Below are 24,336 nucleotides of genomic sequence, written 5' to 3'. Positions count from 1 at the left end.
TGGATAAAAAGATGTACAGAGAGGTAGCAGGGGGGTGATTAAAATGATGTACAGAGAGGTAGCAAAGGGTGGATAAAAGATGTACAGAGAGGTAACAAAGGGTGGATAAAAAGATGTACAGAGAGGTAGCAGGGGCTGGATAAAAAGATGTACAGAGAGGCAGCAGGGGGTGGCTAAAAAGATGTACAGAGAGGTAGCAGGGAGGTGGATAAAAAGATGTACAGAGAGGTAGCAGGGGCTGGATAGAAAGATGTACAGAGAGGTAGCAGGGAGGTGGCTAAAAATATGTATAGAGAGGTAGCAGGGGTTGGATAAAAAGAAGTACAGAGAGGTAGCAGGGAGGTGGATAAAAAGATGTACAGAGAGGTAGCAGGGGTGGATAAAAAAGATAAAGAGAGAGGTAGCAGGGGGTGGTTAAAAGATGTACAGAGAGGCAGCAGGGGGCTGGATAAAAAGATATACAGAGAGGTAGCAGGGGGTGGATAAAAAGATGTACAGAGAGGTAGCAGGGGGTGATTAAAAGATGTACAGAGAGGTAGTATGAGCTGGATAAAAAGATGTACAGAGAGGCAGCGGGTGTGGACAAAAAGAAGTAAAGAGATGTAGCAGGGGCTTGATTAAAAGATGTACAGAAAGGCATCAGGGGATGGATAAAAAGATGTACAGAGAGGCAGCAGGGGGCTGGGCTGGATAAAAAGATATACAGAGAGGTAGCAGGGGGTGGATAAAAAAATGTAGAGAGAGGTAGCAGTGGCTGGATAAAAAGATGTACAGAGAGGTAGCAGGGGGAGATTAAAAAGATGTACATAGAGGTAGCAGGGGCTGGATAAAAAGATGTACAGAGGGGCAGCAGGGGGTGGATAAAAAGATGTACAGAGAGGTAGCAGGGGGTGGACAAAAAGATGTACAGAAAGGCAGCATGGAAGTGGATAAAAAGATGTACAGAGAGGCAGCACGGGGTGGATAAAAAGATGTACAGAGAGGAAGATGGGGGGTGGATAAAAAGATGTACAGAGAGGTAGCAGGGAGGTAGATAAAAAGATGTACAGAGAGGCAGCAGGAGGCTGGATAAAAAGATATACAGAGAGAGGTAGAAGGGGGTGGATAAAAAGATGTACAGAGAGGTAGCAGAGAGGTGGCTAAAAAGATGTACAGAGAGGTAGCAGGGGTTGGATAAAAAGAAGTACAGAGAGGTAGCAGGGAGGTGGATAAAAAGATGTACAGAGAGGTAGCAGGGGGTGGATAAAAAAGATAAAGAGAGAGGTAGCAGGGGGTGGTTAAAAAGATGTACAGAGCGGCAGCAGGGGGCTGGATAAAAAGATATACAGAGAGGTAGCAGGGGGTGGATAAAAAGATGTACAGAGAGGTAGCAGGGGGTGATTAAAAGATGTACAGAGAGGTAGTATGAGCTGGATAAAAAGATGTACAGAGAGGCAGCGGGTGTGGACAAAAAGAAGTAAAGAGATGTAGCAGGGGCTTGATTAAAAGATGTACAGAAAGGCATCAGGGGATGGATAAAAAGATGTACAGAGAGGCAGCAGGGGGCTGGATAAAAAGATATACAGAGAGGTAGCAGGGGGTGGATAAAAAAATGTACAGAGAGGTAGCAGTGGCTGGAGAAAAAGATGTACAGAGAGGTAGCAGGGGGAGATTAAAAAGATGTAGATAGAGGTAGCAGGGGCTGGATAAAAAGATGTACAGAGGGGCAGCAGGGGGTGGATAAAAAGATGTACAGAGAGGTAGCAGGGGGTGGACAAAAAGATGTACAGAAAGGCAGCATGGAAGTGGATAAAAAGATGTACAGAGAGGCAGCACGGGGTGGATAATAAGATGTACAGAGAGGAAGATGGGGGGTGGATAAAAAGATGTACAGAGAGGTAGCAGGGAGGTAGATAAAAAGATGTACAGAGAGGCAGCAGGAGGCTGGATAAAAAGATATACAGAGAGAGGTAGAAGGGGGTGGATAAAAAGATGTACAGAGAGGTAGCAGGGGCTGGATAAAAAGATGTACAGAGAGGTAGCAGGGGGTGATTAAAAAGATGTACAGAGAGGTAGCAGGGGCTGGATAAAAAGATGTTCTGAGAGGTAGCAGGGGGTGGCTAAAAAGATGCACAGAGAGGCAGCAGGGGGTGGATAAAAAGATGTACAGAGAGGTAGCAGGGGGTGGATAAAAAGATTTACAGAGAGGTAGCAGGGGGTGGATAAAAAGATGTACAGAGAGGCACCAGAGGGCTGGATAAAAAGATATACAGAGAGGTAGCAGGGGGTGGATAAAAAGATTTACAGAGAGGTAGCAGGGGCTGGATAAAAAGATGTACAGAGAGGTAGGAGGGGGTGATTAAAAAGATGTACAGAGAGGTAGCAGGGGCTGGATAAAAAGATGTACAGGGAGGTAGCAGGGGGTGGCTAAAAGATGTACAGAGAGGTAGCAGGGGGTGGATAAAAAGATGTACAGAGAGGCACCAGGGGGCTGGATCAAAAGATATACAGAGAGGTAGCAAGGGGTGGATAAAAAGATGTACAGAGAGGTAGCAGGGGCTGGATAAAAAGATGTACAGAGAGGTAGCAGGGGGGTGATTAAAAAGATGTATAGAGAGGTAGCATGAGCTGGATAAAAAGATGTACAGAGACGCAGTGGGGTTGGATAAAAAGGAGAAAAGAGCTAGTAGGGGCTGGATTAAAAGATGTACAGAGAGGTAGCAGGGGGTGGCTAAAAAGGTGTACAGAGAGGTAGCAGGGGGATGATTAAAAATATGTACAGAGAGGCAGCAGGGGGTGGATAAAAAGATGTATAGAGAGGTAGCAGTGTGTGGATAAGAAGATGTACAGAGAGGTAGCAGGGGGTGGATAAAAATAAGTACAGAGAGGTAGCAGGGGGTGGATAAAAAGAAGTATAGAGAGGTAGCATGGGTGGATAAAAAGATGTACAGAGAGGTAGCAGGGGCTGGATAATAAGTTGAACAGAGAGGCAGCAGGGGGTGGATAAGAAGAAGTACAGAGAGGTAGCAGGGGCTGGATAAAAAGATGCACAGAGAGGTAGCAGGGTCTGGATAAAAAGATGTACAGAGAGGCAGCAGAGGGGTGGATAAAAAGATGTACAGAGAGGTAGAAGGGGGTGATTAAAAAGATGTACAGAGAGGTAGCATGAGCTGGATAAAATGATGTACAGAAAGGCAGCGGGGGTGGATAAAAAGGAGTAAAGAGAGGTAGCAGGGGCAGTATTAAAACATGTACAGAGATGTAGCAGGGGATGATTAAAAATATGTACATAGAGGCAGCAGGGGGTGGATAAAAAGATGTACAGAGAGGTAGCAGGGGGTGGAGAAAAAGATGAACAGAGAGGTAGCAGGGGGTGGATAAAAATATGTACAGAGAGGCAGCAGGGGGTGGATAAAAAGAAGTACAGAGAGGTAGCAGTGGGTGTATAAAAAGATGTATAGAGAGGTAGCAGGGGATGGATAAAAAGATGTACAGAGAGGCAGCAGGGGGTGGATAAGAAGAAGTACAGAGAGGTAGCAGGGGCTGGATAAAAAGATGCACAGAGAGGTAGCAGGGGCTGGATAAAAAGATGTACAGAGAGGCAGCAGGGGCTGGATAAAAAGATGTAGAGAAAGGCAGCAGGGAGGTGGATAAAAAGATGTACAGAGAGGTAGCATGGAGGTGGATAAAAAGATGTACAGAGAGATTGCAGGGGGGTGGATAAAAAGATGTACAGAGAGGTAGCAGGGGATGGATAAAAAGATGCACAGAGAGGTAGCAGGGTCTGGTTAAAAAGATGTACAGAGAGGCAGCAGGGGCTGGGTAAAAAGATGTACAGAAAGGCAGCAGGGAGGTGGATAAAAAGATGTACAGAGAGGCAGCAGAGGGGTGGATAAAAAGGTGTACAGAGCAGTAGCAGGGAGGTGGATAAAGAGATGTACAGAGAGCTTGCAGGGGAGTGGATAAAAAGATGTACAGAGAGGTAGCAGGGGGCAGACAAAAAGATGTACAGAGAAGTAGCAGGGAGGTGGATAAAAAGATGTACAGAGAGGTAGCAGGGGGTGGATAAAAAGATGTACAGAGTGGTAGCAGCGGGTGATTAAAAAGATGTACAGAGAGGCAGCAGGGGGTGGAAAAAAAATGTTCAGAGAGGTAGCAGTGGGGTGATTAAACAGATGTACAGAGTGCTAGCATGGGGTGGATAAAAATATGTACAGAGAGGCAGCAGGGGGTGGATAAAAAGATGTACAGAGTGGTAGCAGGGAGGTGGATAAAAAGATGTAAAGAGAGGCAGCACGGGGTGGAAAAAAAGATGTACAGAGAGGTAGCAGGGGGGTGATTAAAAAGATGTACAGAGAGGTAGCAGGGGGGTGGATAAAAAGATGTACAGAGAGGTAGCAGAGGGTGGAAAAAAAGATGCACAGAGAGGTAGCAGGGGCTGGATAAAAAGATGTACAGAGAGGCAGCAGGGGGTGGATAAAAAGATGTACAGCGAGGTAGCAGGGAGGTGGATAAAAAGATGTACAGAGCGGTAGCAGGAAGGAGGATAAAAAGATGTACAGAGAGGTAGCAGGGGCTGGATAAAAAGATGTACAGAGAGGTAGCAGGTAGGTGGCTAAAAAGATGTACAGAGAGGTAGCAGGGGTTGGATAAAAAGATGTACAGAGAGGTAGCAGGGGCTGGATAAAAAGATGTACAGAGAGGTAGCAGGGTGTGGATAAAAAGATATACAGAGAGGTAGCAGGGGGTGGATAAAAAGATGTACAGAGAGGCAGAAGGGGGGTGGATAAAAAGATGTACAGATAGGTAGCAGGGGGTGGCTAAAAAGGTGTACAGAGAGGTAGCAGGGGTTGGATAAAAAGATGTACAGAGAGGTAGGAGGGAGGTGGATAAAAAGATGTACAGAGAGGTAGCAGGGGTTGGATAAAAAGATGTACAGAGAGGTAGCAGGGAGGTGGATAAAAAGATGTACAGAGAGGTAGCAGGGAGGTGGATAAAAAGTTGTACAGACAGGTAGCAGGGGCTGGATAAAAAGATGTACAGAGAGGTAGCAGGGAGGTGGCTAAAGAGATGTTCAGAGAGGTAGCAGGGTTTGGATAAAAAGATGTACAGAGAGGTAGCAGGGAGGTGGATAAAAAGATGTACAGAGAGGTAGCAGGGGCTGGATAAAAAGATGTACAGAGAGGCAGCAGGGGCTGGATAAAAAGATGTACAGAAAGGTAGCAGGGAGGTGGATATAAAGATGTACAGAGAGGCAGCAGAGGGGTGGATAAAAAGATGTACAGAGAGGTAGCAGGGGGTGATTAAAAAGATGTACAGAGAGGTAGCATGAGCTGGATAAAAAGATGTACAGAGAGGCAGCGGGGGTGGATAAAAAGGAGTAAAGAGAGGTAGCAGGGGCTGGATTAAAAGATGTACAGAGAGGTAGCAGGGGGTGGCTAAAAAGTTGTACAGAGAGGTAGCAGGGGGATGATTAAAAATATGTACAGAGAGGAAGCAGGGGGTGGATAAAAAGATGTACAGAGAGGTAGCATAGGGTGGATAACAAGATGTACAGAGAGGTAGCAGGGGGTGGATAAAAATATGTACAGAGAGGCAGCAGAGGGTGGATAAAAAGAAGTACAGAGAGGTAGCAAGGGGTGGATAAAAAGATGTACAGAGAGGTAGCAGGGGCTGGATAAAAATATGTACAGAGAGGCATCAGGGGGTGGATAAGAAGAAGTACAGAGAGGTAGCAGGGGCTGGATAAAAAGAAGCACAGAGAGGTAGCAGGGGCTCGATAAATGGATGTACAGAGAGGCAGCAGGGAGGTGGATAAAAAGATGTACAGAGAAGCGGCAGAGGGGTTGATAAAAAGATGTATAGAGAGGTAGCAGGGTGGTGGATAAAAAGATGTACAGAGAGTTTGCAGGGGGGGTGGATAAAAAGATGTACAGAGAGGTAGCAGGGGATGGATAAAAAGAAGCACAGAGAGGTAGCATGGTCTGGATAAAAATATGTACAGAGAGGCAGCAGGGGCTGGATAAAAAGATGTACAGAAAGGCAGCAGGGAGGTGGATAAAAAGATGTACAGAGAGGCAGCAGAGGGGTGGATAAAAAGGTGTACAGAGAGGTAGCAGGGAGGTGGATAAAAAGTTGTACAGAGAGGTTGCAGGGGAGTGGGTAAAAAGATGTACAGAGAGGTAGCAGGGGGCAGCTAAAAAGATGTACAGAGAGGTAGCAGGGAGGTGGATAAAAAGATGTACAGAGAGGTAGCAGGGGCTGGATAAAAAGATGTACAGAGTGGTAGCAGGGGGTGATTAAAAAGAAGTACAGAGAGGCAGCAGGGGGTGGAAAAAAAATGTACAGAGAGGTAGCAGGGAGCTGGATAAAAAGATGAATAGAGTGCAAGCATGGGGTGGATAAAAATATGTACAGAGAGGCAGCAGGGGGTGGATAAAAAGATGTACAGAGAGACAGCAGGGAGCTGGATAAAAAGATGTACAGAGAGGCAGCACGGTGTGGATAAAAAGATATACAGAGAGGTAGCAGGGGGGGTGATTAAAAAGATGTACAGAGAGGTAGCAAAGGGGTTTATAAAAAGATGTACAGAGAGGTAGCAGAGGGTGGATAAAAAGATGTACAGAGAGGTAGCAGGGGCTGGATAAAAAGATGTACAGAGAGGCAGCAGGGGGTGGCTAAAAAGATGTACAGAGAGGTAGCAGGGAGGTGGATAAAAAGATGTACAGAGAGGTAGCAGGGAGGTGGATAAAAAGATGTACAGAGAGGTAGCAGGGGCTGGATAGAAAGATGTACAGAGAGGTAGCAGGGAGGTGGCTAAAAAGATGTACAGAGAGGTAGCAGGGGTTGGATAAAAAGAAGTACAGAGAGGTAGCAGGGAGGTGGATAAAAAGATGTACAGAGAGGTAGCAGGGGGTGGATAAAAAGATAAAGAGAGAGGTAGAAGGGGGTGGTTAAAAAGATGTACAGAGAGGCAGCAGGGGGCTGGATAAAAAGATATACAGAGAGGTAGCAGGGGGTGGATAAAAAGATGTACAGAGAGGTAGCAGGGGGTGATTAAAAGATGTACAGAGAGGTAGCATGAGCTGGATAAAAAGATGTACAGAGAGGCAGCGGGGGTGGACAAAAAGAAGTAAAGAGAAGTAGCAGGGGCTTGATTAAAAGATGTACAGAAAGGCATCAGGGGATGGATAAAAAGATGTACAGAGAGGCAGCAGGGGGCTGGATAAAAAGATATACAGAGAGGTAGCAGGGGGTGGATAAAAAAATGTACAGAGAGGTAGCAGTGGCTGGATAAAAAGATGTACAGAGAGGTAGCAGGGGGAGATTAAAAAGATGTAGATAGAGGTAGCAGGGGCTGGATAAAAAGATGTACAGAGGGGCAGCAGGGGGTGGATAAAAAGATGTACAGAGAGGTAGCAGGGGGTGGACAAAAAGATGTACAGAAAGGCAGCATGGAAGTGGATAAAAAGATGTACAGAGAGGCAGCACGGGGTGGATAAAAAGATGTACAGAGAGGAAGATGGGGGGTGGATAAAAAGATGTACAGAGAGGTAGCAGGGAGGTAGATAAAAAGATGTTCAGAGAGGCAGCAGGAGGCTGGATAAAAAGATATACAGAGAGAGGTAGAAGGGGGTGGATAAAAAGATGTACAGAGAGGTAGCAGGGGCTGGATAAAAAGATGTACAGAGAGGTAGCAGGGGGTGATTAAAAAGATGTACAGAGAGGTAGCAGGGGCTGGATAAAAAGATGTACAGAGAGGTAGCAGGGGGTGGCTAAAAAGATGTACAGAGAGGCAGCAGGGGGTGGATAAAAAGATGTACAGAGAGGTAGCAGGGGGTGGATAAAAAGATTTACAGAGAGGTAGCAGGGGGTGGATAAAAAGATGTACAGAGAGGTAGCAGGGGCTGGATAAAAAGATATACAGAGAGGTAGCAGGGGGGTGATTAAAAAGATGTACAGAGAGGTAGCATGAGCTGGATAAAAAGATGTACAGAGACGCAGTGGGGTTGGATAAAAAGGAGAAAAGAGCTAGCAGGGGCTGGATTAAAAGATGTACAGAGAGGTAGCAGGGGGTGGCTAAAAAGGTGTACAGAGAGGTAGCAGGGGGATGATTAAAAATATGTACAGAGAGGCAGCAGGGGGTGGATAAAAAGATGTATAGAGAGGTAGCAGTGTGTGGATAAAAAGATGTACAGAGAGGTAGCAGGGGGTGGATAAAAATAAGTACAGAGAGGTAGCAGGGGGTGGATAAAAAGAAGTATAGAGAGGTAGCATGGGTGGATAAAAAGATGTACAGAGAGGTAGCAGGGGCTGGATAAAAAGTTGAACAGAGAGGCAGCAGGGGGTGGATAAGAAGAAGTACAGAGAGGTAGCAGGGGCTGGATAAAAAGATGCACAGAGAGGTAGCAAGGTCTGGATAAAAAGATGTACAGAGAGGCAGCAGAGGGGTGGATAAAAAGATGTACAGAGAGGTAGCAGGGGGTGATTAAAAAGATGTACAGAGAGGTAGCATGAGCTGGATAAAATGATGTACAGAAAGGCAGCGGGGGTGGATAAAAAGGAGTAAAGAGAGGTAGCAGGGGCAGGATTAAAAGATGTACAGAGATGTAGCAGGGGATGATTAAAAATATGTACATAGAGGCAGCAGGGGGTGGATAAAAAGATGTACAGAGAGGTAGCAGGGGGTGGAGAAAAAGATGAACAGAGAGGTAGCAGGGGGTGGATAAAAATATGTACAGAGAGGCAGCAGGGGGTGGATAAAAAGAAGTACAGAGAGGTAGCAGTGGGTGGATAAAAAGATGTACAGAGAGGTAGCAGGGGATGGATAAAAAGATGTACAGAGAGGCAGCAGGGGGTGGATAAGAAGAAGTACAGAGAGGTAGCAGGGGCAGGATAAAAAGATGCACAGAGAGGTAGCAGGGGCTGGATAAAAAGATGTACAGAGAGGCAGCAGGGGCTGGATAAAAAGATGTAGAGAAAGGCAGCAGGGAGGTGGATAAAAAGATGTACAGAGAGGTAGCATGGAGGTGGATAAAAAGATGTACAGAGAGATTGCAGGGGGGTGGATAAAAAGATGTACAGAGAGGTAGCAGGGGATGGATAAAAAGATGCACAGAGAGGTAGCAGGGTCTGGGTAAAAAGATGTACAGAAAGGCAGCTGGGAGGTGGATAAAAAGATGTACAGAGAGGCAGCAGAGGGGTGGATGAAAAGGTGTACAGAGCGGTAGCAGGGAGGTGGATAAAGAGATGTACAGAGAGGTTGCAGGGGAGTGGATAAAAAGATGTACAGAGAGGTAGCAGGGGGCAGACAAAAAGATGTACAGAGAAGTAGCAGGGAGGTGGATAAAAAGATGTACAGAGAGGTAGCAGGGGGTGGATAAAAAGATGTACAGAGTGGTAGCAGCGGGTGATTAAAAAGATGTACAGAGAGGCAGCAGGGGGTGGAAAAAAAATGTTCAGAGAGGTAGCAGTGGGGTGATTAAACAGATGTACAGAGTGCTAGCATGGGGTGGATAAAAATATGTACAGAGAGGCAGCAGGGGGTGGATAAAAAGATGTACAGAGTGGTAGCAGGGAGGTGGATAAAAAGATGTACAGAGAAGCAGCACGGGGTGGAAAAAAAGATGTACAGAGAGCTAGCAGGGGGGTGATTAAAAAGATGTACAGAGAGGTAGCAGGGGGGTGGATAAAAAGATGTACAGAGAGGTAGCAGAGGGTGGATAAAAAGATGCACAGAGAGGTAGCAGGGGCTGGATAAAAAGATGTACAGGGAGGCAGCAGGGGGTGGATAAAAAGATGTACAGCGAGGTAGCAGGGAGGTGGATAAAAAGATGTACAGAGCGGTAGCCGGAAGGAGGATAAAAAGACGTACAGAGAGGTAGCAGGGGCTGGATAAAAAGATGTACAGAGAGGTAGCAGGTAGGTGGCTAAAAAGATGTACAGAGAGGAAGCAGGGGTTGGATAAAAAGATGTACAGAGAGGTAGCAGGGGCTGGATAAAAAGATGTACAGAGAGGTAGCAGGGTGTGGATAAAAAGATATACAGAGAGGTAGCAGGGGGTGGATAAAAAGATGTACAGAGAGGCAGAAGGGGGGTGGATAAAAAGATGTACAGATAGGTAGCAGGGGGTGGCTAAAAAGGTGTACAGAGAGGTAGCAGTGGTTGGATAAAAAGATGTACAGAGAGGTAGGAGGGAGGTGGATAAAAATATGTACAGAGAGGTAGCAGGGGTTGGATAAAAAGTTGTACAGAGAGGTAGCAGGGAGGTGGATAAAAAGATGTACAGAGAGGTAGCAGGGAGGTGGATAAAAAGTTGTACAGACAGGTAGCAGGGGCTGGATAAAAAGATGTACAGAGAGGTAGGAGGGAGGTGGCTAAAAAGATGTTCAGAGAGGTAGCAGGGTTTGGATAAAAAGATGTACAGAGAGGTAGCAGGGAGGTGGATAAAAAGATGTACAGAGAGGTAGCAGGGGGTGGATAAAAAGATGCACAGAGAGGTAGCAGGGGCTGGATAAAAAGATGTACAGAGAGGCAGCAGGGGCTGGATAAAAAGATGTACAGAAAGGTAGCAGGGAGGTGGATATAAAGATGTACAGAGAGGCAGCAGAGGGGTGGATAAAAAGATGTACAGAGAGGTAGCAGGGGGTGATTAAAAAGATGTACAGAGAGGTAGCATGAGCTGGATAAAAAGATGTACAGAGAGGCAGCGGGTGTGGATAAAAAGGAGTAAAGAGAGGTAGCAGGGGCTGGATTAAAAGATGTACAGAGAGGTAGCAGGGGGTGGCTAAAAAGTTGTACAGAGAGGTAGCAGGGGGATGATTAAAAATATGTACAGAGAGGAAGCAGGGGGTGGATAAAAAGATGTACAGAGAGGTAGCATAGGGTGGATAACAAGATGTACAGAGAGGTAGCAGGGGGTGGATAAAAATATGTACAGAGAGGCAGCAGAGGGTGGATAAAAAGAAGTATAGAGAGGTAGCATGGGTGGATAAAAAGATGTACAGAGAGGTAGCAGGGGCTGGATAAAAAGTTGAACAGAGAGGCAGCAGGGGGTGGATAAGAAGAAGTACAGAGAGGTAGCAGGGGCTGGATAAAAAGATGCACAGAGAGGCAGCAGGGTCTGGATAAAAAGATGTACAGAGAGGCAGCAGAGGGGTGGATAAAAAGATGTACAGAGAGGTAGCAGGGGGTGATTAAAAAGATGTACAGAGAGGTAGCATGAGCTGGATAAAATGATGTACAGAAAGGCAGCGGGGGTGGATAAAAAGGAGTAAAGAGAGGTAGCAGGGGCAGGATTAAAAGATGTACAGAGATGTAGCAGGGGATGATTAAAAATATGTACATAGAGGCAGCAGTGGGTGGATAAAAAGATGTACAGAGAGGTAGCAGGGGGTGGAGAAAAAGATGAACAGAGAGGTAGCAGGGGGTGGATAAAAATATGTACAGAGAGGCAGCAGGGGGTGGATAAAAAGAAGTACAGAGAGGTAGCAGTGGGTGGATAAAAAGATGTATAGAGAGGTAGCAGGGGAAGGATAAAAAGATGTACAGAGAGGCAGCAGGGGGTGGATAAGAAGAAGTACAGAGAGGTAGCAGGGGCTGGATAAAAAGATGCACAGAGAGGTAGCAGGGGCTGGATAAAAAGATGTACAGAGAGGCAGCAGGGGCTGGATAAAAAGATGTAGAGAAAGGCAGCAGGGAGGTGGATAAAAAGATGTACAGAGAGGTAGCATGGAGGTGGATAAAAAGATGTACAGAGAGATTGAAGGGGGGTGGATAAAAAGATGTACAGAGAGGTAGCAGGGGATGGATAAAAAGATGCACAGAGAGGTAGCAGGGTCTGGTTAAAAAGATGTACAGAGAGGCAGCAGGGGCTGGGTAAAAAGATGTACAGAAAGGCAGCAGGGAGGTGGATAAAAAGATGTACAGAGAGGCAGCAGAGGGGTGGATAAAAAGGTGTACAGAGCGGAAGCAGGGAGGTGGATAAAGAGATGTACAGAGAGGTTGCAGGGGAGTGGATAAAAAGATGTACAGAGAGGTAGCAGGGGGCAGACAAAAAGATGTACAGAGAAGTAGCAGGGAGGTGGATAAAAAGATGTACAGAGAGGTAGCAGGGGGTGGATAAAAAGATGTACAGAGTGGTAGCAGCGGGTGATTAAAAAGATGTACAGAGAGGCAGCAGGGGGTGGAAAAAAAATGTTCAGAGAGGTAGCAGTGGGGTGATTAAACAGATGTACAGAGTGCTAGCATGGGGTGGATAAAAATATGTACAGAGAGGCAGCAGGGGGTGGATAAAAAGATGTACAGAGTGGTAGCAGGGAGGTGGATAAAAAGATGTAAAGAGAGGCAGCACGGGGTGGAAAAAAAGTTGTACAGAGAGGTAGCAGAGGGTGGAAAAAAAGATGCACAGAGAGGTAGCAGGGGCTGGATAAAAAGATGTACAGAGAGGCAGCAGGGGGTGGATAAAAAGATGTACAGCGAGGTAGCAGGGAGGTGGATAAAAAGATGTACAGAGCGGTAGCAGGAAGGAGGATAAAAAGATGTACAGAGAGGTAGCAGGGGCTGGATAAAAAGATGTACAGAGCGGTAGCAGGAAGGAGGATAAAAAGATGTACAGAGAGGTAGCAGGGGCTGGATAAAAAGATGTACAGAGAGGCAGCAGGGGCTGGATAAAAAGATGTAGAGAAAGGCAGCAGGGAGGTGGATAAAAAGATGTACAGAGAGGTAGCATGGAGGTGGATAAAAAGATGTACAGAGAGATTGAAGGGGGGTGGATAAAAAGATGTACAGAGAGGTAGCAGGGGATGGATAAAAAGATGCACAGAGAGGTAGCAGGGTCTGGTTAAAAAGATGTACAGAGAGGCAGCAGGGGCTGGGTAAAAAGATGTACAGAAAGGCAGCAGGGAGGTGGATAAAAAGATGTACAGAGAGGCAGCAGAGGGGTGGATAAAAAGGTGTACAGAGCGGAAGCAGGGAGGTGGATAAAGAGATGTACAGAGAGGTTGCAGGGGAGTGGATAAAAAGATGTACAGAGAGGTAGCAGGGGGCAGACAAAAAGATGTACAGAGAAGTAGCAGGGAGGTGGATAAAAAGATGTACAGAGAGGTAGCAGGGGGTGGATAAAAAGATGTACAGAGTGGTAGCAGCGGGTGATTAAAAAGATGTACAGAGAGGCAGCAGGGGGTGGAAAAAAAATGTTCAGAGAGGTAGCAGTGGGGTGATTAAACAGATGTACAGAGTGCTAGCATGGGGTGGATAAAAATATGTACAGAGAGGCAGCAGGGGGTGGATAAAAAGATGTACAGAGTGGTAGCAGGGAGGTGGATAAAAAGATGTAAAGAGAGGCAGCACGGGGTGGAAAAAAAGATGTACAGAGAGGTAGCAGAGGGTGGAAAAAAAGATGCACAGAGAGGTAGCAGGGGCTGGATAAAAAGATGTACAGAGAGGCAGCAGGGGGTGGATAAAAAGATGTACAGCGAGGTAGCAGGGAGGTGGATAAAAAGATGTACAGAGCGGTAGCAGGAAGGAGGATAAAAAGATGTACAGAGAGGTAGCAGGGGCTGGATAAAAAGATGTACAGAGAGGTAGCAGGTAGGTGGCTAAAAAGATGTACAGAGAGGTAGCAGGGGTTGGATAAAAAGATGTACAGAGAGGTAGCAGGGGCTGGATAAAAAGATGTACAGAGAGGTAGCAGGGTGTGGATAAAAAGATATACAGAGAGGTAGCAGGGGGTGGATAAAAAGATGTACAGAGAGGCAGAAGGGGGGTGGATAAAAAGATGTACAGATAGGTAGCAGGGGGTGGCTAAAAAGGTGTACAGAGAGGTAGCAGGGGTTGGATAAAAAGATGTACAGAGAGGTAGGAGGGAGGTGGATAAAAAGATGTACAGAGAGGTAGCAGGGGTTGGATAAAAAAATGTACAGAGAGGTAGCAGGGAGGTGGATAAAAAGATGTACAGAGAGGTAGCAGGGAGGTGGATAAAAAGTTGTACAGACAGGTAGCAGGGGCTGGATAAAAAGATGTACAGAGAGGTAGCAGGGAGGTGGCTAAAAAGATGTTCAGAGAGGTAGCAGGGTTTGGATAAAAAGATGTACAGAGAGGTAGCAGGGAGGTGGATAAAAAGATGTACAGAGAGGTAGCAGGGGATGGATAAAAAGATGTACAGAGAGGCAGCAGGGGCTGGATAAAAAGATGTACAGAAAGGTAGCAGGGAGGTGGATATAAAGATGTACAGAGAGGCAGCAGAGGGGTGGATAAAAAGATGTACAGAGAGGTAGCAGGGGGTGATTAAAAAGATGTACAGAGAGGTAGCATGAGCTGGATAAAAAGATGTACAGAGAGGCAGCGGGGGTGGATAAAAAGGAGTAAAGAGTGGTAGCAGGGGCTGGATTAAAAGATGTACAGAGAGGTAGCAGGGGGTGGCTAAAAAGTTGTACAGAGAGGTAGTAGGGGGATGATTAAAAATATGTACAGAGAGGAAGCAGGGGGTGGATAAAAAGATGTACAGAGAGGTAGCATAGGGTGGATAACAAGATGTACAGGGGGTGGATAAAAATATGTACAGAGAGGCAGCAGAGGGTGGATAAAAAGAAGTACAGAGAGGTAGCAATGGGTGGATAAAAAGATGTACAGGGAGGTAGCAGGGGCTGGATAAAAATATGTACAGAGAGGCATCAGGGGGTGGATAAGAAGAAGTACAGAGAGGTAGCAGGGGCTGGATAAAAAGAAGCACAGAGAGGTAGCAGGGGCTCGATAAATGGATGTACAGAGAGGCAGCAGGGAGGTGGATAAAAAGATGTACAGAGAAGCAGCAGAGGGGTTGATAAAAAGATGTATAGAGAGGTAGCAGGGTGGTGGATAAAAAGATGTACAGAGAGTTTGCAGGGGGGGTGGATTAAAAGATGTACAGAGAGGTAGCAGGGGATGGATAAAAAGAAGCACAGAGAGGTAGCATGGTCTGGATAAAAAGATGTACAGAGAGGCAGCAGGGGCTGGATAAAAAGATGTACAGAAAGGCAGCAGGGAGGTGGATAAAAAGATGTACAGAGAGGCAGCAGAGGGGTGGATAAAAAGGTGTACAGAGAGGTAGCAGGGAGGTGGATAAAAAGTTGTACAGAGAGGTTGCAGGGGAGTGGGTAAAATGATGTACAGAGAGGTAGCAGGGGGCAGCTAAAAAGATGTACAGAGAGGTAGCAGGGAGGTGGATAAAAAGATGTACAGAGAGGTAGCAGGGGCTGGATAAAAAGATGTACAGAGTGGTAGCAGGGGGTGATTAAAAAGAAGTACAGAGAGGCAGCAGGGGGTGGAAAAAAAATGTACAGAGAGGTAGCAGGGAGCTGGATAAAAAGATGAATAGAGTGCAAGCATGGGGTGGATAAAAATATGTACAGAGAGGCAGCAGGGGGTGGATAAAAAGATGTACAGAGAGACAGCAGGGAGCTGGATAAAAAGATGTACAGAGAGGCAGCACGGTGTGGATAAAAAGATGTACAGAGAGGTAGCAGGGGGCTGATTAAAAAGATGTACAGAGAGGTAGCAAAGGGGTTTATAAAAAGATGTACAGAGAGGTAGCAGAGGGTGGATAAAAAGATGTACAGAGAGGTAGCAGGGGCTGGATAAAAAGATGTACAGAGAGGCAGCAGGGGGTGGCTAAAAAGATGTACAGGAGGTAGCAGGGAGGTGGATAAAAAGATGTACAGAGAGGTAGCAGGGAGGTGGATAAAAAGATGTACAGAGAGGTAGCAGGGGCTGGATAGAAAGATGTACAGAGAGGTAGCAGGGAGGTGGCTAAAAAGATGTACAGAGAGGTAGCAGGGGTTGGATAAAAAGAAGTACAGAGAGGTAGCAGGGAGGTGGATAAAAAGATGTACAGAGAGGTAGCAGGGGGTGGATAAAAAGATAAAGAGAGAGGTAGAAGGGGGTGGTTAAAAAGATGTACAGAGAGGCAGCAGGGGGCTGGATAAAAAGATATACAGAGAGGTAGCAGGGGGTGGATAAAAAGATGTACAGAGAGGTAGCAGGGGGTGATTAAAAGATGTACAGAGAGGTAGCATGAGCTGGATAAAAAGATGTACAGAGAGGCAGCGGGGGTGGACAAAAAGAAGTAAAGAGAAGTAGCAGGGGCTTGATTAAAAGATGTACAGAAAGGCATCAGGGGATGGATAAAAAGATGTACAGAGAGGCAGCAGGGGGCTGGATAAAAAGATATACAGAGAGGTAGCAGGGGGTGGATAAAAAAATGTACAGAGAGGTAGCAGTGGCTGGATAAAAAGATGTACAGAGAGGTAGCAGGGGGAGATTAAAAAGATGTAGATAGAGGTAGCAGGGGCTGGATAAAAAGATGTACAGAGGGGCAGCAGGGGGTGGATAAAAAGATGTACAGAGAGGTAGCAGGGGGTGGATAAAAAGATGCACAGAGAGGTAGCAGGGGCTGGATAAAAAGATGTACAGAGAGGCAGCAGGGGCTGGATAAAAAGATGTACAGAAAGGTAGCAGGGAGGTGGATATAAAGATGTACAGAGAGGCAGCAGAGGGGTGGATAAAAAGATGTACAGAGAGGTAGCAGGGGGTGATTAAAAAGATGTACAGAGAGGTAGCATGAGCTGGATAAAAAGATGTACAGAGAGGCAGCGGGTGTGGATAAAAAGGAGTAAAGAGAGGTAGCAGGGGCTGGATTAAAAGATGTACAGAGAGGTAGCAGGGGGTGGCTAAAAAGTTGTACAGAGAGGTAGCAGGGGGATGATTAAAAATATGTACAGAGAGGAAGCAGGGGGTGGATAAAAAGATGTACAGAGAGGTAGCATAGGGTGGATAACAAGATGTACAGAGAGGTAGCAGGGGGTGGATAAAAATATGTACAGAGAGGCAGCAGAGGGTGGATAAAAAGAAGTATAGAGAGGTAGCATGGGTGGATAAAAAGATGTACAGAGAGGTAGCAGGGGCTGGATAAAAAGTTGAACAGAGAGGCAGCAGGGGGTGGATAAGAAGAAGTACAGAGAGGTAGCAGGGGCTGGATAAAAAGATGCACAGAGAGGCAGCAGGGTCTGGATAAAAAGATGTACAGAGAGGCAGCAGAGGGGTGGATAAAAAGATGTACAGAGAGGTAGCAGGGGGTGATTAAAAAGATGTACAGAGAGGTAGCATGAGCTGGATAAAATGATGTACAGAAAGGCAGCGGGGGTGGATAAAAAGGAGTAAAGAGAGGTAGCAGGGGCAGGATTAAAAGATGTACAGAGATGTAGCAGGGGATGATTAAAAATATGTACATAGAGGCAGCAGTGGGTGGATAAAAAGATGTACAGAGAGGTAGCAGGGGGTGGAGAAAAAGATGAACAGAGAGGTAGCAGGGGGTGGATAAAAATATGTACAGAGAGGCAGCAGGGGGTGGATAAAAAGAAGTACAGAGAGGTAGCAGTGGGTGGATAAAAAGATGTATAGAGAGGTAGCAGGGGAAGGATAAAAAGATGTACAGAGAGGCAGCAGGGGGTGGATAAGAAGATGTACAGAGAGGTAGCAGGGGCTGGATAAAAAGATGCACAGAGAGGTAGCAGGGGCTGGATAAAAAGATGTACAGAGAGGCAGCAGGGGCTGGATAAAAAGATGTAGAGAAAGGCAGCAGGGAGGTGGATAAAAAGATGTACAGAGAGGTAGCATGGAGGTGGATAAAAAGATGTACAGAGAGATTGAAGGGGGGTGGATAAAAAGATGTACAGAGAGGTAGCAGGGGATGGATAAAAAGATGCACAGAGAGGTAGCAGGGTCTGGTTAAAAAGATGTACAGAGAGGCAGCAGGGGCTGGGTAAAAAGATGTACAGAAAGGCAGCAGGGAGGTGGATAAAAAGATGTACAGAGAGGCAGCAGAGGGGTGGATAAAAAGGTGTACAGAGCGGAAGCAGGGAGGTGGATAAAGAGATGTACAGAGAGGTTGCAGGGGAGTGGATAAAAAGATGTACAGAGAGGTAGCAGGGGGCAGACAAAAAGATGTACAGAGAAGTAGCAGGGAGGTGGATAAAAAGATGTACAGAGAGGTAGCAGGGGGTGGATAAAAAGATGTACAGAGTGGTAGCAGCGGGTGATTAAAAAGATGTACAGAGAGGCAGCAGGGGGTGGAAAAAAAATGTTCAGAGAGGTAGCAGTGGGGTGATTAAACAGATGTACAGAGTGCTAGCATGGGGTGGATAAAAATATGTACAGAGAGGCAGCAGGGGGTGGATAAAAAGATGTACAGAGTGGTAGCAGGGAGGTGGATAAAAAGATGTAAAGAGAGGCAGCACGGGGTGGAAAAAAAGATGTACAGAGAGGTAGCAGAGGGTGGAAAAAAAGATGCACAGAGAGGTAGCAGGGGCTGGATAAAAAGATGTACAGAGAGGCAGCAGGGGGTGGATAAAAAGATGTACAGCGAGGTAGCAGGGAGGTGGATAAAAAGATGTACAGAGCGGTAGCAGGAAGGAGGATAAAAAGATGTACAGAGAGGTAGCAGGGGCTGGATAAAAAGATGTACAGAGCGGTAGCAGGAAGGAGGATAAAAAGATGTACAGAGAGGTAGCAGGGGCTGGATAAAAAGATGTACAGAGAGGCAGCAGGGGCTGGATAAAAAGATGTAGAGAAAGGCAGCAGGGAGGTGGATAAAAAGATGTACAGAGAGGTAGCATGGAGGTGGATAAAAAGATGTACAGAGAGATTGAAGGGGGGTGGATAAAAAGATGTACAGAGAGGTAGCAGGGGATGGATAAAAAGATGCACAGAGAGGTAGCAGGGTCTGGTTAAAAAGATGTACAGAGAGGCAGCAGGGGCTGGGTAAAAAGATGTACAGAAAGGCAGCAGGGAGGTGGATAAAAAGATGTACAGAGAGGCAGCAGAGGGGTGGATAAAAAGGTGTACAGAGCGGAAGCAGGGAGGTGGATAAAGAGATGTACAGAGAGGTTGCAGGGGAGTGGATAAAAAGATGTACAGAGAGGTAGCAGGGGGCAGACAAAAAGATGTACAGAGAAGTAGCAGGGAGGTGGATAAAAAGATGTACAGAGAGGTAGCAGGGGGTGGATAAAAAGATGTACAGAGTGGTAGCAGCGGGTGATTAAAAAGATGTACAGAGAGGCAGCAGGGGGTGGAAAAAAAATGTTCAGAGAGGTAGCAGTGGGGTGATTAAACAGATGTACAGAGTGCTAGCATGGGGTGGATAAAAATATGTACAGAGAGGCAGCAGGGGGTGGATAAAAAGATGTACAGAGTGGTAGCAGGGAGGTGGATAAAAAGATGTAAAGAGAGGCAGCACGGGGTGGAAAAAAAGATGTACAGAGAGGTAGCAGAGGGTGGAAAAAAAGATGCACAGAGAGGTAGCAGGGGCTGGATAAAAAGATGTACAGAGAGGCAGCAGGGGGTGGATAAAAAGATGTACAGCGAGGTAGCAGGGAGGTGGATAAAAAGATGTACAGAGCGGTAGCAGGAAGGAGGATAAAAAGATGTACAGAGAGGTAGCAGGGGCTGGATAAAAAGATGTACAGAGAGGTAGCAGGTAGGTGGCTAAAAAGATGTACAGAGAGGTAGCAGGGGTTGGATAAAAAGATGTACAGAGAGGTAGCAGGGGCTGGATAAAAAGATGTACAGAGAGGTAGCAGGGTGTGGATAAAAAGATATACAGAGAGGTAGCAGGGGGTGGATAAAAAGATGTACAGAGAGGCAGAAGGGGGGTGGATAAAAAGATGTACAGATAGGTAGCAGGGGGTGGCTAAAAAGGTGTACAGAGAGGTAGCAGGGGTTGGATAAAAAGATGTACAGAGAGGTAGGAGGGAGGTGGATAAAAAGATGTACAGAGAGGTAGCAGGGGTTGGATAAAAAAATGTACAGAGAGGTAGCAGGGAGGTGGATAAAAAGATGTACAGAGAGGTAGCAGGGAGGTGGATAAAAAGTTGTACAGACAGGTAGCAGGGGCTGGATAAAAAGATGTACAGAGAGGTAGCAGGGAGGTGGCTAAAAAGATGTTCAGAGAGGTAGCAGGGTTTGGATAAAAAGATGTACAGAGAGGTAGCAGGGAGGTGGATAAAAAGATGTACAGAGAGGTAGCAGGGGATGGATAAAAAGATGTACAGAGAGGCAGCAGGGGCTGGATAAAAAGATGTACAGAAAGGTAGCAGGGAGGTGGATATAAAGATGTACAGAGAGGCAGCAGAGGGGTGGATAAAAAGATGTACAGAGAGGTAGCAGGGGGTGATTAAAAAGATGTACAGAGAGGTAGCATGAGCTGGATAAAAAGATGTACAGAGAGGCAGCGGGGGTGGATAAAAAGGAGTAAAGAGTGGTAGCAGGGGCTGGATTAAAAGATGTACAGAGAGGTAGCAGGGGGTGGCTAAAAAGTTGTACAGAGAGGTAGTAGGGGGATGATTAAAAATATGTACAGAGAGGAAGCAGGGGGTGGATAAAAAGATGTACAGAGAGGTAGCATAGGGTGGATAACAAGATGTACAGGGGGTGGATAAAAATATGTACAGAGAGGCAGCAGAGGGTGGATAAAAAGAAGTACAGAGAGGTAGCAATGGGTGGATAAAAAGATGTACAGAGAGGTAGCAGGGGCTGGATAAAAATATGTACAGAGAGGCATCAGGGGGTGGATAAGAAGAAGTACAGAGAGGTAGCAGGGGCTGGATAAAAAGAAGCACAGAGAGGTAGCAGGGGCTCGATAAATGGATGTACAGAGAGGCAGCAGGGAGGTGGATAAAAAGATGTACAGAGAAGCAGCAGAGGGGTTGATAAAAAGATGTATAGAGAGGTAGCAGGGTGGTGGATAAAAAGATGTACAGAGAGTTTGCAGGGGGGGTGGATTAAAAGATGTACAGAGAGGTAGCAGGGGATGGATAAAAAGAAGCACAGAGAGGTAGCATGGTCTGGATAAAAAGATGTACAGAGAGGCAGCAGGGGCTGGATAAAAAGATGTACAGAAAGGCAGCAGGGAGGTGGATAAAAAGATGTACAGAGAGGCAGCAGAGGGGTGGATAAAAAGGTGTACAGAGAGGTAGCAGGGAGGTGGATAAAAAGTTGTACAGAGAGGTTGCAGGGGAGTGGGTAAAATGATGTACAGAGAGGTAGCAGGGGGCAGCTAAAAAGATGTACAGAGAGGTAGCAGGGAGGTGGATAAAAAGATGTACAGAGAGGTAGCAGGGGCTGGATAAAAAGATGTACAGAGTGGTAGCAGGGGGTGATTAAAAAGAAGTACAGAGAGGCAGCAGGGGGTGGAAAAAAAATGTACAGAGAGGTAGCAGGGAGCTGGATAAAAAGATGAATAGAGTGCAAGCATGGGGTGGATAAAAATATGTACAGAGAGGCAGCAGGGGGTGGATAAAAAGATGTACAGAGAGACAGCAGGGAGCTGGATAAAAAGATGTACAGAGAGGCAGCACGGTGTGGATAAAAAGATGTACAGAGAGGTAGCAGGGGGCTGATTAAAAAGATGTACAGAGAGGTAGCAAAGGGGTTTATAAAAAGATGTACAGAGAGGTAGCAGAGGGTGGATAAAAAGATGTACAGAGAGGTAGCAGGGGCTGGATAAAAAGATGTACAGAGAGGCAGCAGGGGGTGGCTAAAAAGATGTACAGGAGGTAGCAGGGAGGTGGATAAAAAGATGTACAGAGAGGTAGCAGGGAGGTGGATAAAAAGATGTACAGAGAGGTAGCAGGGGCTGGATAGAAAGATGTACAGAGAGGTAGCAGGGAGGTGGCTAAAAAGATGTACAGAGAGGTAGCAGGGGTTGGATAAAAAGAAGTACAGAGAGGTAGCAGGGAGGTGGATAAAAAGATGTACAGAGAGGTAGCAGGGGGTGGATAAAAAGATAAAGAGAGAGGTAGAAGGGGGTGGTTAAAAAGATGTACAGAGAGGCAGCAGGGGGCTGGATAAAAAGATATACAGAGAGGTAGCAGGGGGTGGATAAAAAGATGTACAGAGAGGTAGCAGGGGGTGATTAAAAGATGTACAGAGAGGTAGCATGAGCTGGATAAAAAGATGTACAGAGAGGCAGCGGGGGTGGACAAAAAGAAGTAAAGAGAAGTAGCAGGGGCTTGATTAAAAGATGTACAGAAAGGCATCAGGGGATGGATAAAAAGATGTACAGAGAGGCAGCAGGGGGCTGGATAAAAAGATATACAGAGAGGTAGCAGGGGGTGGATAAAAAAATGTACAGAGAGGTAGCAGTGGCTGGATAAAAAGATGTACAGAGAGGTAGCAGGGGGAGATTAAAAAGATGTAGATAGAGGTAGCAGGGGCTGGATAAAAAGATGTACAGAGGGGCAGCAGGGGGTGGATAAAAAGATGTACAGAGAGGTAGCAGGGGGTGGACAAAAAGATGTACAGAAAGGCAGCATGGAAGTGATTAAAAAGATGTACAGAGAGGCAGCACGGGGTGGATAAAAAGATGTACAGAGAGGAAGATGGGGGGTGGATAAAAAGATGTACAGAGAGGTAGCAGGGAGGTAGATAAAAAGATGTTCAGAGAGGCAGCAGAAGGCTGGATAAATGATATACAGAGAGAGGTAGAAGGGGGTGGATAAAAAGATGTACAGAGAGGTAGCAGGGGCTGGATAAAAAGATGTACAGAGAGGTAGCAGGGGGTGATTAAAAAGATGTACAGAGAGGTAGCAGGGGCTGGATAAAAAGATGTACAGAGAGGTAGCAGGGGGTGGCTAAAAAGATGTACAGAGAGGCAGCAGGGGGTGGATAAAAAGATGTACAGAGAGGTAGCAGGGGGTGGATAAAAAGATTTACAGAGAGGTAGCAGGGGGTGGATAAAAAGATGTACAGAGAGGCACCAGGGGGCTGGATAAAAAGATATACAGAGAGGTAGCAGGGGGTGGATAAAAAGATTTACAGAGAGGTAGCAGGGGCTGGATAAAAAGATGTACAGACAGGTAGGAGGGGGTGATTAAAAAGATGTACAGAGAGGTAGCAGGGGCTGGATAAAAAGATGTACAGAGAGGTAGCAGGGGGTGGCTAAAAGATGTACAGAGAGGTAGCAGGGGCTGGATAAAAAGATGTACAGAGAGGTAGCAGGGGGGTGATTAAAAAGATGTACAGAGAGGTAGCATGAGCTGGATAAAAAGATGTACAGAGACGCAGTGGGGTTGGATAAAAAGGAGAAAAGAGCTAGCAGGGGCTGGATTAAAAGATGTACAAAGAGGTAGCAGGGGGTGGCTAAAAAGGTGTACAGAGAGGTAGCAGGGGGATGATTAAAAATATGTACAGAGAGGCAGCAGGGGGTGGATAAAAAGATGTATAGAGAGGTAGCAGTGTGTGGATAAAAAGATGTACAGAGAGGTAGCAGGGGGTGGATAAAAATAAGTACAGAGAGGTAGCAGGGGGTGGATAAAAAGAAGTATAGAGAGGTAGCATGGGTGGATAAAAAGATGTACAGAGAGGTAGCAGGGGCTGGATAAAAAGTTGAACAGAGAGGCAGCAGGGGGTGGATAAGAAGAAGTACAGAGAGGTAGCAGGGGCTGGATAAAAAGATGCACAGAGAGGTAGCAGGGTCTGGATAAAAAGATGTACAGAGAGGCAGCAGAGGGGTGGATAAAAAGATGTACAGAGAGGTAGCAGGGGGTGATTAAAAAGATGTACAGAGAGGTAGCATGAGCTGGATAAAATGATGTACAGAAAGGCAGCGGGGGTGGATAAAAAGATGTACAGAGAGGTAGCAGGGGATGGATAAAAAGATGTACAGAGAGGCAGCAGGGGGTGGATAAAAAGATGTACAGAGAGGTAGCAGGGGGTGGAGAAAAAGATGAACAGAGAGGTAGCAGGGGGTGGATAAAAATATGTACAAAGAGGCAGCAGGGGGTGGATAAAAAGAAGTACAGAGAGGTAGCAGTGGGTGGATAAAAAGATGTACAGAGAGGTAGCAGGGGATGGATAAAAAGATGTACAGAGAGGCAGCAGGGGGTGGATAAGAAGAAGTACAGAGAGGTAGCAGGGGCAGGATAAAAAGATGCACAGAGAGGTAGCAGGGGCTGGATAAAAAGATGTACAGAGAGGCAGCAGGGGCTGGATAAAAAGATGTACAGAGAGGTAGCAGGGGCTGGATAAAAAGATGCACAGAGAGGTAGCAGGGTCTGGATAAAAAGATGTACAGAGAGGCAGCAGAGGGGTGGATAAAAAGATGTACAGAGAGGTAGCAGGGGGTGATTAAAAAGATGTACAGAGAGGTAGCATGAGCTGGATAAAATGATGTACAGAAAGGCAGCGGGGGTGGATAAAAAGATGTACAGAGAGGTAGCAGGGGATGGATAAAAAGATGTACAGAGAGGCAGCAGGGGGTGGATAAAAAGATGTACAGAGAGGTAGCAGGGGGTGGAGAAAAAGATGAACAGAGAGGTAGCAGGG

Source organism: Taudactylus pleione, unplaced genomic scaffold, assembly GCF_031769625.1.
Source record: "Taudactylus pleione unplaced genomic scaffold, aTauple2 ptg001370l, whole genome shotgun sequence".
Classification (NCBI taxonomy): Eukaryota; Metazoa; Chordata; class Amphibia; order Anura; family Myobatrachidae; genus Taudactylus; species Taudactylus pleione.
The sequence above is the reverse complement of the archived record's forward strand: the minus strand, read 5'-3'. Positions refer to the sequence as shown.